A 14,662-nucleotide genomic window follows, 5' to 3' on the forward strand; every position below is an offset into this window, starting at 1 on the left:
TCGTCAAAAAGTAAATATTATGGAATATACTTATATTCATTTTATATTATACTATGGAATGTATTTAAATAGTACTACTAAAAACTACAAAATCGACGTCTAAACGAATAAATTCTTTGTAATATTTCTACCGCAACTATTTCATCTTATATTTATATAGTAAAAAATATTAGACGACAACACAATTTATATTTTTAATTATTAAAAAAGTAATAATATTTTATTTTCTGACTTTCGAATTAGTTATACAATATGGATAATGCACGTGTTTCGATATAATCAAGAAAAAACTATTATTACCTATAAATGGATATTGATAGCAACAAGCTCTGCAGGAATTGACTCCTCCCCGTTTATGTAGGAAAACACAGAATTTGTGCCTAAGTGCACAATGTCCTAAAATAATATCCTACGTGATTAAGCATTGTGATATTCACGCAACCATGAAAACGAATGTTTTACATGTACTAAGCACTATTAGGCCGCATTGGCTACCTCCGCCCGCAGTTTTTACGCGAACTCCCGAACTCTATAAATCTTCGTAAGTGCCTCGTTAGTAGTTTCAGCTCAGTTTAAGCTCAATATGTGACTAATAAAAAATTTTAGGTTATTTAGTCAATTTATTGTAACTTTGGTATTTACGAACGTGTAAGTAAAAATAAAAGTGATGTGGTACATTGACAACATACAAAACATATTAATAGTTTCTTGCCGGTTCTCGGTAGAATCTGCTTTCCGAACCGATGTTAGCTACACTTAATATAGTGCGTTAAATGACGATTCAAAAGTGCTTGTAAAAGCCTACTTGAATAAAGTATATTTTAATTTTGAATAAGTATAAGATATCTATGATATATTACATGTTGAAGTGATTTATGAAATGGCTTTATCACAGTATAAAGTTAGAAGTATAAAATTATAGTGTATTAAATTTACGACCGCGAGAAGACATTTGAACGCTTTGAAAACATTATATTTAAATCACTTTCGCTAAGTTAAGAGAGGCAAAATGAATAGGAGTATATTTTAGTCAAAGTTCGCACTAACAGAATATCATCTTTAGCAACTGTTTTGAATAGAAAACATTTTTTAAAATAATTATTTCTGGAATACACATTTCATATCATGTAAATTTTATAGTTATTTTTTTTTTTATATAGATTACACATGTACAGATATATATATATATATATATATATATATATATATATATATATATATATATATATATATATATATATATTTGACTATATATTATACTTAATATAATAATTCATTAATTGGTTACAAATTTGCTAAAAGTTTGTAACTAATTCGATAGAACAATTAATATGAATCTTTTCACGATCTTCGTTTAAGAAAAAGTTTATTAAAAGCAAAAGTTTATTTGTACTGAATTCGATTATAGATAGATCTTCTTGTGCTTTAAAAAAGAAACGGAGACCACTTTTGCGTCGTCCGAGATGAGAAGGAGCTGGGAGGGAGCCTTTTCGATCAGTGCTTTGTTAGTTTGATCCTACATAATTCGGTTTTTACAACCTTCATAAGTGATACGATTCTACTCCTTTTTTGAATAATTTAAAGACATAATTTATCTTTAAATTATTATATATAATAATATATATTATATATCCAAGCATATTATTACAGCTATAAGTTAAAGGGTTTAAATTTGGTGAACTGTCCAGTTCTGGAGATATGAATCAAGCTCGCATCGTCATCAATTTTCGTGCCCACCATGACGCTGATACCAATTAAGCGGGGACCATTTTGTGCAATTCACAACACTTAGTTAGGACGTTTGGTGACCAGCAACGGTGATTCGTATCAGGGAACGTAAATTTCGTAGTTCGAGATCCGTTTTATAATAGAGATAAATCAGATTTTCAACGTGTTATTAATATTATAAATTAAGAAAGGATAGTATAAATTGGTTGACCATAACCGTTTCAGAGAATATATTAGACATATTTAGGAAACGTTTTATTTTCTTTATGTTAATTCCTCTATCCTAAGGTTACCTCGAAAAAATCTATATGTCTTAGCGATAAGGCCGCCTCTGCAAATCTTTAATGCGTATATTCTATTTTTGGAACGAAGTTTACGCGACTTACAGTAGAGCGAACTGGCAGAAATCGTTACGTATGAATAAAGAGTTTTATCCCCTCTAGACGACATTTCCCTCACTTCTCTATCTCTTTGACTCATTTTACTGTATACGGTTTTATATAATATCATTTAAAATTATTACAATTCAGACAAGATTTTTAATAACAATTTAGTAACTTTTATTTAATTATTCTAAAACTTTGTTAATTTATTTTATTGTCTGTTATTTAAAACATAATAACATTGCATACGCAATGCGAAAGCGACTTCGTTCCAATCAGGTCTCCCACGATACCTATAATTTTTAATTTAATTATTTTCCCATACAAAAATATTTGTACTGTTTCTGCATCATTCAATATTAATAAATAATTGTTTGAACTTAATTGCTAATACAAACTCGAGTAAATAGTGATCACACGTGTATATACTACTAATAATATACATATATAAATAACTAATAAACACTAGAAAGTAACAGATAACGAAGACACGTTTCAGACATAAACATTCACAACAATCTTAATTTTAAATCAGCCCTCTGGTGCGAATGTCTTCATCGTATTCAAAACTAGTTAATAGCCGCCGCTTCGCCCTCGAGCATTTTTCCAAGATGAAACATAGCCTACTTCACTCTCCTATAAACTAACTAACACAAGGAGCAAACTGACACATATACATACGTTCGTATTTATAACGTTAGTAGGGATTAAACTTTGGAACAATTTCGCACTCAGTATAATACAAATTTTACGCCAATTCCGAAGCAATTAAAGCGATAACTAAAGGTTAATCGTTCTAAGATGTGATATAATTATTCATCCATAGTATGATGTTCAAACATCATATAAAAAGTTGATTTGATGGATTATTTACCCTTTTGTCGACTTTTATTTAATATTCAAATTATTTAAAAAAAAATACATTTACTTTTGTAGTTTTTTGTAAGTGCAAATTACCATAAAGGCAATAATATCATTGCTACTTTAATAATAGACATCGTTTAAAAATCTCTAGAAATATATTATGGAGCAAACTATGCGCTGTGTACTCTATTTCTCAATTTAATAATCTTACTAAACAGGAGAGAGATCAGGTGCAAAAGAAAACTCCGTGCCTTCCTAGCTGGTATTATGCTACCAAATTTGAAAACCATGACAAACAATATTTCATACATTACATGAAATTCTTTATTTTTAAGTTGGTAGGGTGATGTACAAACATTCCACCTGATAGTAAGCAACCGCTTATAGAGATGGCGCCGTCGGAAATATTTACCATTCCTTATAAATTCGCTTCTAAAATTAAAAATGAATGTTATATCCCTTTAGCCTGTAGTTACACAAGTTCATGGTGAGTGAGCTTGTTTTGTTCAACCGGATCACAAACTATACTAAATAGTGCTGTTTAGCGGTAGCGGTGTTACTGATAAATAAAAACTATTTGGGATTTATGGATATTAATATAATATACCCGGACTCTGCAACCGCATAAGCTAGTAAGCTCCTACTTTTTATATGGTTTCCATGAGTGCTATACTCATATATAAATTGTATATTCGTAACTAAAATTCAACCATAAATCTGAATGTAGATGCCAGCAAGACTGCTTTAACATTTCCTTGATATTTTATCTAAAGAAATATATTTCATGCAAATCCTTAAACATTCGCATAGATATTTTATATTTTCAAAGTATTACTGTTTATGGAAATTGCGAGTATACAGGGTTATTGAAAAAATACCTAAACCTTCTCAGGTAGGAATTAATAGCACTAGAATATTTTGTGCTTAAAGACTTCTTGAAGCTTTCACATTTAATTTATAAAAATATATATGCACACAAGATCGTACTAAAAAAACTTAGTGAATTTGATTTTGCTGCTTATAAAGCTTAAACAAAAAAATTGAGAAAAATTAAAATTATAATGCATTCAACTCAATATAGGTATACGTCGACACACACGATACATCGAGTTTATTCTATTTTAATTTTAATAGAAATTAAAAATAATAATAATAAACCTACTGTCTGCATAATTTGCTTGTGCGCAATACAGATAATTGGTGAATTCTTAAAAAAATATACAGATTATAATTATAATTTTACTTCAATAATTTCAATTATACTCCTTTTCACATAGCACGGGTACGGCAGCGTTTGATTAATTCGGATTTACGCAGTTATTCTGCAAAACAATTAAAATAGAGATAATGAACCAGAATTTATAGATAAACGAAAAAACTGTTTTAATTATCACCTTACATTATAATATATGACACTATTTAAATCGTCGTCAATAAAAAATATAACTTAATTAGAAAAAGTCAAATTTTCAAAGAGCGACACAATCAAATTGTTAACTTGAAAGTATTAGCGCTTAGTGCCCAACTGCTGAGTAAAGACTTCCCTGAACTATTTTCACATTTATCTTTTAAAGTCGCTCAAAGAATTTAAGTCATCGCCATCTCATCACTTTCAGACCCCGCCTTGGAGTCAGCTGCTTAGGGCCAAAGTACATTAAGAATGAGTTCTTATTTTAATCTAGCGGATTTAAGATCGATTTGCAGACTATATATATAACAATTTATTGCTTAAAAACAATTGTCAGCTTCTTAGTAAAGTAAAACGAGTTTAAATAGCTTTTATTAGATGTAAGAATTTGTTTGAAGCATTTCCATATATAAAAATAGCATATGTGCGCTCGTTTGTACAGTGCACTGCAGTGCAGAACGTTCGTTTTCCAAGCTCAAAAGAATCAAAGATTATTTATATTTCCGAATAAAGATGACGTAGTTATAAAGTGAGAAGAAGGCGCTTTGAGTGCGATGCAACATTCTTGCACGTAAATTTCGGAATTGTACTAAAGGTGCCAAGACAATTTTATTTTAAGTACATTGTCAATATACTGCACGTGATATTCTTTTATTCGATTTTAAAAGTAGTTATGTGTTTGTAATATGTGTAAATTCCATGTTAAAAGCTCTAGTAAGTCTATATTAAACATATATACAAACATAATTTCCGGAGAAAGAATGCCAGACTTCTTTACTAACAGTAGGAATCCTACAATTTTCAGTTGGCAAAATCTACTGACAACCCAATATAAAAATTCATTTAAATAAAACAAAACAATATAAGTATGCACCTTAAAGTTTTAATTGATATCCGATTTGGGTTTGCTTTATAAGGATAGATTTTATAGATAAAATGTTATAAGTTTTAGGAAAATTGATCCAGATATTAGAGATGGGATTTTTTTGGAATAACCCTGTATAGTGCAGCAACTCTAATGGAGGCCCCAAAAATAAGTACAAGGGTACGACTGTATGTGCGGTGTATAAAACTGTTTTATTCAGATAGAATTTACTTCTTTTTTTCGTTGTATGTAAAGCGAAAGAGGGAAACGTTAAAACTAAATATAAAGAATATGTGAGAAAATTTTACTAAAGCTCCGTCTTGTTACTTTACAATATATATATATATATATCTTTTAAGCTTAAGTGTATTAGGATAACCATTAAGTATTTAACGTTATTAAGACATCACGATCTAAATACAAAATTATGAAATATTAAATATTATGTAATTTGGTAGAAATATTTTTTTCATTAAGCTATTTTTTGTTTTTTTTTTATGTAATATCTTTATTAATTAATCTCCTAATTAAGTGATGTAAAATTAATTAATAAAAAATGTTGATAGTACTTGATTATATATTTTCCTTTTTTATTATGAAAGACTATTGTTGCTTGACGACCTCCGTGGTCGAGTACTGTGTACACCGGTTTTCATGGTTACGAGGTCCCGTGTTCGATTCCCGGCCGAGTCGATGTAAAAAAAATCATTAGTTTTCTATGTTGTCTTGGGTCTGGGTATTTGTGGTACCGTCGTTACTTCGGATTTTCCATAACACAACTGCTTTAGCTACTTACATTGGGATCAGAGTAATGTATGAGATGTTGTCCAATATTTATTTATTTATTCTATAAACAAGTCAATTTTACTTGGTTATATTTTAGCGAGGCAATACAGAGAATCGGCCATCGATATGTACTAGGGAGCTCTCACATTATTGTCATTCCACATAAGAATCTACCTATCAGGATTTTATTGAACGACAAATATACAAAAGGAATTCTTGATCTAGTTTTTCTTTTAGGCCATTAACCTTACGTGAAATCATACGCGGGTTATATAATCATTGGAATTATAAACTTAGCCTTATATTCTAGATAATTTAATTTTAAGTAAATACTGAGTAGTCGGTGCTGCCTCAAATAGTGAATTATAGTTTATGGTAATGAGTTAAAATTATACGATTAGGTAATGTGGTCCATTAATTTCTTGTATATGAGATGAAACGTCAATAAACATGAGAAGAAAATAATTGACGCATTTCAAATATTAATGAAAGGGTTCCTTGTTGATATTAATAGGGCTTAAAACTTTTACATTTCTTGATAAGTAACACTACTCCTCTGGCTTTCATGCAATTTAGTGAGTAAGGTATGTTTTAATATATATTAACTACTAATTTTTACACGCCGCTCGCGTTTATGGGGTGGTGGAGTGTTGGGCATAAAAATTAGTTCAGTAGTTAAATTGGCATTGAAAGATCAACAGACCAACAGACAGACATATAGAGTTACTTTCACATTTATAATATTCATATAGTTATACGAGAAATATTAGTAGTATGTAGTTTAGTACGTACATACGTCTACGCGGAAATAATTTGGTCAAACGCTGATCTATAATATTAACTTACATGGCTGTATCATTATTTATATAATAACCATGCGAAATCGAGCCGGAGAGGTAGTCTTTAATAAATGCACTACTCGCCGTTCAGCTTGACCGCTGGTCACCGCATGCATTAGCATAGCATTACCCTGATAGGCCACTGTTTATTAAACCTAACAGCCACTGATTTGCATGCCGATTCATGTACGTGTAACTTTATTGGCTATTACTGTCTCTCTGTAGACCTGTTATATCGATCAAGGAGATGTGGTATGCGTTAGGACAAGATGTGTGGTAGTTGCTTAGATATGGTTGGACGAAAATGTTTCAATCAACCCCCGACGTCCCTGATATAACTGATTAGGCTGGCCAAATACGCAGGCTAGACTAATTTTATAACATTCAATTGTTTGTTTTGTGTAATCAATAAACTCAGAAAATTCTAAACCGATTTTATAATTACTTCACCATTAGAAAGATACTTTATCCAAAAGTAACTTTTGTGTAGTATATTTTATTTATAATAATAATATTTCAGTATTTATATAATTCCATGCCGGCGAAACCGCGGAAATTAGTATATACTAATATTTTAAAGAGGTAAAATTTGTTTGCTTATAGTTTGGTCATTTTCAAAAAACAAAAAACTGGTAGGAAGCTTCATTATTCCTGAGTGCTATAGAGTATAGATAATATTTATGTCATTTTTTTTTTCTTTATTAATAAATTACAGATGTGCGAAACTGAGGCCGATTGCTAGTATTTTATATTTCGAATATACCCGAAGCTGACGAAGATAAAGGTTCGTATTTAAAAATGATTAACTACTTTAAATTTAATACATACGTCATTGTAAGACATTTTAGAGTCAAATAAGTATAAAATCTCGACATATAGGTCGCCGTTTTTTTTTCAGCTGAAACAAATCAAAGAAATATTTAAACAGTTGCCGGCAATATAAAGTTTACGTAAGTTTGAATTTATATGACGTTTTAGACGTACTGGTATCTTTTTCATGATTCCTTATAAAACATGTGACTTTGCAAAAACGTATACCAATATTAATTTCCATATTCAAATAACTTTTTCTGTCATCTCTTCACGCACAAACCGATACTCTGATTTATATTACATATGGTGTGGAGATAGTTTTACTCTCGGGGAAGAACATAAGCTAGGTACTCTTTTTTAATTCACCTCTCGAAGGGATAAAACGGGGGTGACTGTTCGTGCTACAGTTTGGTAAAGTTTTATAAATTTCGCGCGGTTAAACCGCAGGTTCATCTAGTTATGTTATATAATTTAATTTTAGATAAATTGTGCCATTTAACTTAGGTGTAGGGGCCGCCTAAGACGTCGCCCGCAATTAAGATAACTGTCCGGCAACGTACGACGGTGTGTAATATTGTGAATTTAAACATAAAGGATATTGATATTATAAAATGATTTATACACAATATTATAATGTTTGAGAATCACCGAAGTGAATGTGAGTAAGTCTTGTCTTGTTTTTTACAGCAGATTGATTTGAGTTGATGAAGTGCTGGATTGACAATGATTTAAATTGTTTTTTTCTTAACTTCTTAATTAATCTCAAAATAAAATTAAAAATCTATTCATAACGATGACATAAGATTGTAGATTACAAATGAATTGATAACCCTGTTCTTTTTTTAAAAGTTGTTCAAAAAAAGAAACATACCTATTATGTTATTTAAATCATAACCCTCTTATTAGGCTACCTGAACAGATGTTAATGCAAATTGTCATCAGTCACGAATGAAGATCGAACTCAAAACTATTGTTGCAGAAGCCGATTGCAGAGACTCGATCGTGAAGGAAAGATATTTAAAAATGTGTTCTTTCACATTATATAATATTTATGACGTAACGAAATATCCTGTTAACGAAATATTGATATATTTTTAATTAAAATTTATTTAATGTTTCGTGCGTTACGTTAATACGTCTTTACACTTTATTAACTGCATATTGTCTTGTTGCGAAATGTGATCTATAATATAATTACAAAATAATTTCCCGCGATATGAATAATTTCTTAGTATACCAAATACATATTTTCATATGTACCTACATATATATGCACATATTTCTCTCAAATTCATACATTTTCCTTTTTTTATAATATAGGTAGGCGTACGGACTAATAGGCAACTTGATGGTAAGTGGTCTCCACCACCCATAGACGTTAGCTTAGAAATAAATCCAACATTGGGAGCGAAGATGTCCCTTGTGCCTGTAGTTACGCGGGCTCACTTACAATTCTAACACAACAATACTAAATATTGCCGTTTGGCGATAGAATATCTGATAAATGGGTGGTACTCAACCGGACGGACTTGCAGAAAGCGCAAACCACAGAGAAACATACCTTTTCACACCGACGAACTTTTCTGCATTTCCCAAGGAAAATTAGTAGAGAATCATTAGGTCCTTTCGTACAATATATATTTCATGTTATATATTTCAAAAACGAAATTTATAAATTGATCAATTATAAAATAAAATAAAATCATGTTAATACAACTCCGAATTTCATTGTTTTAATGGTAATCATATCCATTTTAATAATAACACATTAATACAATATCTATGCATCGAGGTGGCGCTAGATAACGTTATCTCGACGTTGTTGTTGCAGGCCTGTGACAATACAACAATTGATGTTTAAACATCAGTAACAATAAACGCTAACAAAGCGTTATCTTCAAGGGATTATCGTGTAACGGGGTCATTCAATTGTAAGCCGTGGTCAGTAAGTGAATGCCTTCGCTCTAAGTTAGGTATGCAGTCATTGTTTTACTGTTACTTCTCAGAGAACTTTGTCTTGTTTTTATATAAATCATTCATATATCTTTATTTAAAGTTACTGACTAATAATAGTAATTTATTTTATAAAATACATTGTATTATAATAGAACATTTACATCATACTTATAAAATTACCAATATTTATAAATATTTTTTAATAATTAATAAAAAAAATTAATATAGGAATATTAAAATATAAAACATCAATATAAATATAGATATAAAGTAATTGATATTTTGAAAGCATATTTTGCTGTACCATGTTTTTCAGTCAAGAAGTTGTCATTTGCAGCGCGAAGATTGGAAGTGGACAGTGTAAACATTTCGTGCCACTTACACTTATAACATTAGTCCTGCGTATAAACTGTATCCGGTCGCTTCGGATTTTTGTAATACCTCCATTCGCTGACTCACTTGCTCATTCACTCACTTGAGTACTATAATATCTTCGGCGTACTTGGGCAAACCGAATTTGGTCGGAAGGTCATCACACTCATCTATCGTCATGTAACTCACGTATTATAATCAATAATGGTAAGAGTAACTTATATATTCATAATCTTCAAGAAGGGTTTTGTATAAGAATAATAATAAGAAGAAGAAAATACTTTATTCGCTGACCAAAATACTTATAAATAACTTATAACACTATAAGATTAAATCTAGTATAATAAATTTAATTCATTTAAGTGGTATGTAGAATTCTTCGTCGACCAGTTTGTTGGTTAGGTCGTCTTTCGACACAGGCACGCCTGGTTTGTCAAGTCTTCTCCAACCTTTTGGTTGGTCATCTTCCCGTCACTTGATTTGACGTCCCTTTTGTCTTTTTCCATTAGAATGTCCATCATTCCATTTCATGTCCTAGGATACCATTTCATTACTTACGTTTCTTTTGATTTTTTTTTTCATAATGGAAGGTTTTGAACACTAATTAAATGATTGGATTTTGTCTAGGATACTAATGGCACGTTCGTTAACCGACTTAATAGAATACGTTGGAATTTAAATTAGTTGATCTCAAGTTTCGCAAGTTAAAACTTGTTGAAATTAAATTCTGGAATTGTATTAAAATTCTTAAGTTATAACAAAACTTCTGAATTAAAATTATAGTTACATTTAATTACTATAGTTATAATGTTTTATCTTAATTAATAACTTAGTTTAATAAAATTTTATTATCATACGCGAAAAAGCGCAAATTTTTTAGAAGATGGTAATAATATGTAAAATGTTATTTGAATTATAAAAAATAATAAAGTATTTTTTGTAAATCATAAGAAAATAAAAAGACAATCCTTAAACGAATATACGCAATAAAAATAAACAAGAGTACAAACTTATAAAGTCTTCAAACAAAGAAATGTTTTATCTCAATATGTTTTACTACGCAAAAAAATCATAAATGAAATCGAATGGAATGAGTACGACCATACAAAGGTCTACGGATCATTTACCTAAATGAACATGATTTTTTTGCAGCCATATAAAATACAATAGACGAATATGTGATATACTAAAAACGCGTGAAAAATGGCTATTGGAAGAACTCAGCGAGCAAGTAATTCGTATCGTAATATGTGGGGATTCACACATCTGCGTCTATATAAATTTTATATGATTATGTAACAAAAAACACGCCACGAGAATTGGAAATGAAGATTGTGGTCGAATGGTCGGCTTTCATAAAGCTTTGTTCGGATTACAAGGATTTTTATTGCCTTCTCAACCATACGCGGTCTTAGAGGATTTTCAGTTTGAGAGTAAATGCGTGTGGGGTTAGACAGTTCTTAAAGTTGATTTAGTATTAGTTAGGTTAACACAGTCAAACGTTGGAATTTTATCAATGTTTGGAACTTTAAACATGACATAGTTTTGACAGATTTCATGTGAAATATCAATTAGTGCACAGTAGGAAAGACTCTTATCATACTTCAATCTTCGCCAACGTACACTATCCGCTTGTGTGTGTGTGTGTGGAGCGTATACTTTATACTTCACGTATTTATTACACACACTTTAATCGCTAAGTCGTGTCACGTTTGTTGCTCAATTGGGTAATGAGAATCACGGATAAGAGAATGCACTTGTATTTGCTGCACATACTTTTGCACTATAATAAATCCTGCGTAGTTGACTAGTCCCTTACCAGAGACTAAATAAGTCAATGGGACATCATAATTTTCATTAAGTTTATATTACAACTAACATAAATAATTAAAATAATAAATAAACAAAATATGCATGAGGTCGAAGAGCAGCCTCTTTTTCTAATCCAAATATTAAATTTAGTTTTAAGTATTGGAGTGCAATAAAGAATAAAATAAATAATTAAACTCTAATAATTAGGAAACATACAAGTTAAATGGACTTTAAATAATCTTGCGCTGTAAAATAGCAGTAAGAAATTGATACTAACATTTTACTCTTAAGATTGACTTTGTAATTGCTAATACCATATTTTAATATTGAATTAAAACTTTAATGGAAATGGTTTTCATGAGTCTTATCAAAATATAAAAAAAATATTTTCAATGTTAAATTCTAATTATTCTTTGTAGAATTGAATTGCTCGAGACGTGTTATTAAATTCGTAGCGTTGTTGACAAAATAGTTTTAATATATATTTGTTATGTTATTGTTGGTGTTCTTTGGTTTTGTTTCGCATTGGTCAATATTAAGCATTATTTAGCTTCTGAAAACACGTATTTTCGACGTATCATTTCCTGAATTTAGTTGGGTTTGTTCACAATCGCAGTTAGTCTAAACTTGTGGTTTCTATAACGAAGACTTCTTGCATAATAAGTTATACAATAGATAAATATATAATAAACAAAAGAATGACTTCTTTAAATATTTGATATTAAAAATAGAATCTGCAGGTGTGCATTTCTGCAGGTGACATTAAGCAAGAGGTCAGAGGAGAGGAAAGGAGGTATTCTAGTATAGAAACGAACACCTGCTCGAGAATGGCTGAATTGACTTGGCAGATAATGTTGAATGAATGAATAAGAATATGAAGAAAAATGAATACGAACGTTTTTAATAAAGTTTTTCTTTACTTCTTGTGTTTGTATGTCATCAGTCAATATTTTTTATCAACAACAACCTTATACCAGAATAGAATTTCAAGTATTTTTTTTTCTAAAATAGGTATGTCTTAAGAAAATTTGGTATTCTCGTCTCGACGAAGCGATAGCGACTGATTTATGATTGAATAAAAAAAATAAAAAATATATATATATGTTATTGAATAGTGAACTGAAATGCGATAGATCTTTCGTGAAAAGAAAATGAGGTAAGCGCGAAAAAGCTTTTGTGGAATACTCGACACTCATTGCACCCAAGATACTCATAACAAAATATGTGATTGTCAACTGTTTCGCGACTATTGATATAACTTAGTACTAAAAATAATAACAAAATATAACAAAACGTGACGTTGGACACCCGCTTTTAACGAGGTGCCTTTGGAGTTGGAGAATATGGAGAATAAATATTGTTATATGTGTATAAAATAGCTAGCATTTTTTTTATAATTATGAAAATTAAAACAAATTATAAAAATAATTTGTAATTTAATTGACGCATGCACCACACGCTTTACCTCCAGTTCTGTACTTGTAAACGAACAAGTATATTTAGTATCGGCCTAGCTATTATTTACTAAAATTGTTATTTGAATATAAATGTAATATATAAACGATCCAAATATTTGTGTCTTATTCCAAATTATTTTTTATCCAATTTGCTGTTTAATATTAGGACCTTGGAGTAGTAGTGCAAAAAGCTTCAATAAAAGTATAACACCTCGCCTTATTGCCTTCACCGATGATGGTAGTTCTGGTTCGTTTTTGCACAGAGGATCGTAATTGTGAATTAACGGAGAATTCCTGATATCATTCTTGCCACCATTTCACACGGTCAAGATCTATACAGTAACTTTTTTAATTCATAAAACTCTTATGTAAATAAAACGAACTGAATAAAATAAATATATAATACACAAGGCAAACTTTTCACAGGGTACAGAGAACCCTTCAATTCCCGGCGATTTATATTATTAGTTTACAGCGAGGAGATAAGGTAAGTCGCCGACGCCTTCTTCTCCGGTCTTCTTCGATGGAGCTGGTCACGTGGGTCATTCTCTATGGTCCCGCTTTGACGTAAAACAAACTCCTACTTCAACCGTTCCGTTAAGCATTTATAGACAAATATAAATCACAGCCAACGGTGGAATACGTTTTAGGCTTAGTACCTACAAACGTTCGATACTATTAGTATATATATTATTGGTAGGGATCACATCCATAACGAACCAAAATAAAGCTTTAGGAAACTAAAAACGTTAAGATTTATAAAAATATGCATTTGCAACACACCAATTTACATAATCCTCTCAAAAAGTAGGTTCAAAGTAATATCCACCAAAATTTGTTACAACGAAATACGAAGCTTAAAACTCATTGAGTATTATTAACAATGATTGTGGTATCATTACTCAGGCTTACAAATTCATTCGTATTCAATGTAACGAGGATTAAACAAATTTCATTCAATCAGTCGTTGACTTATCAAAGTATATGCAACATTTTGAAAACTTGTTCGCTAGAGTTTTCCGTTTTATTTCGTTTATGCCACTTTCACGAGTGAGAAAATTGCTTCCAGAATGTTCGCATGCTCGTAAACTAAAATTGAAAGTGTTGCAACGTAGCCCAATCCACTTAGAGTTGTTAGGGAGATTGGATCCTAACTTCAGCAAAGACTTCGCGATTTAAGCTGTACAGTTCGTTAAATAATTACAGCTGATGACTGTTTGAACGAATGTTGTACTCCCAAATTGACTTTTTACAGCTATGACATTTTCGTATTTTTTTTCCGGACTTATAAATGGGCCACCTGATGGTATGTAGTCGTCACCGCCTATACACAATTGCGCTGTTAATAAAATTAACCATTCATTACATCGCCAATGCAC

The sequence above is a fragment of the Vanessa tameamea genome, chromosome 15 (genome assembly GCF_037043105.1).
Source record: "Vanessa tameamea isolate UH-Manoa-2023 chromosome 15, ilVanTame1 primary haplotype, whole genome shotgun sequence".
Taxonomy (NCBI): domain Eukaryota; kingdom Metazoa; phylum Arthropoda; class Insecta; order Lepidoptera; family Nymphalidae; genus Vanessa; species Vanessa tameamea.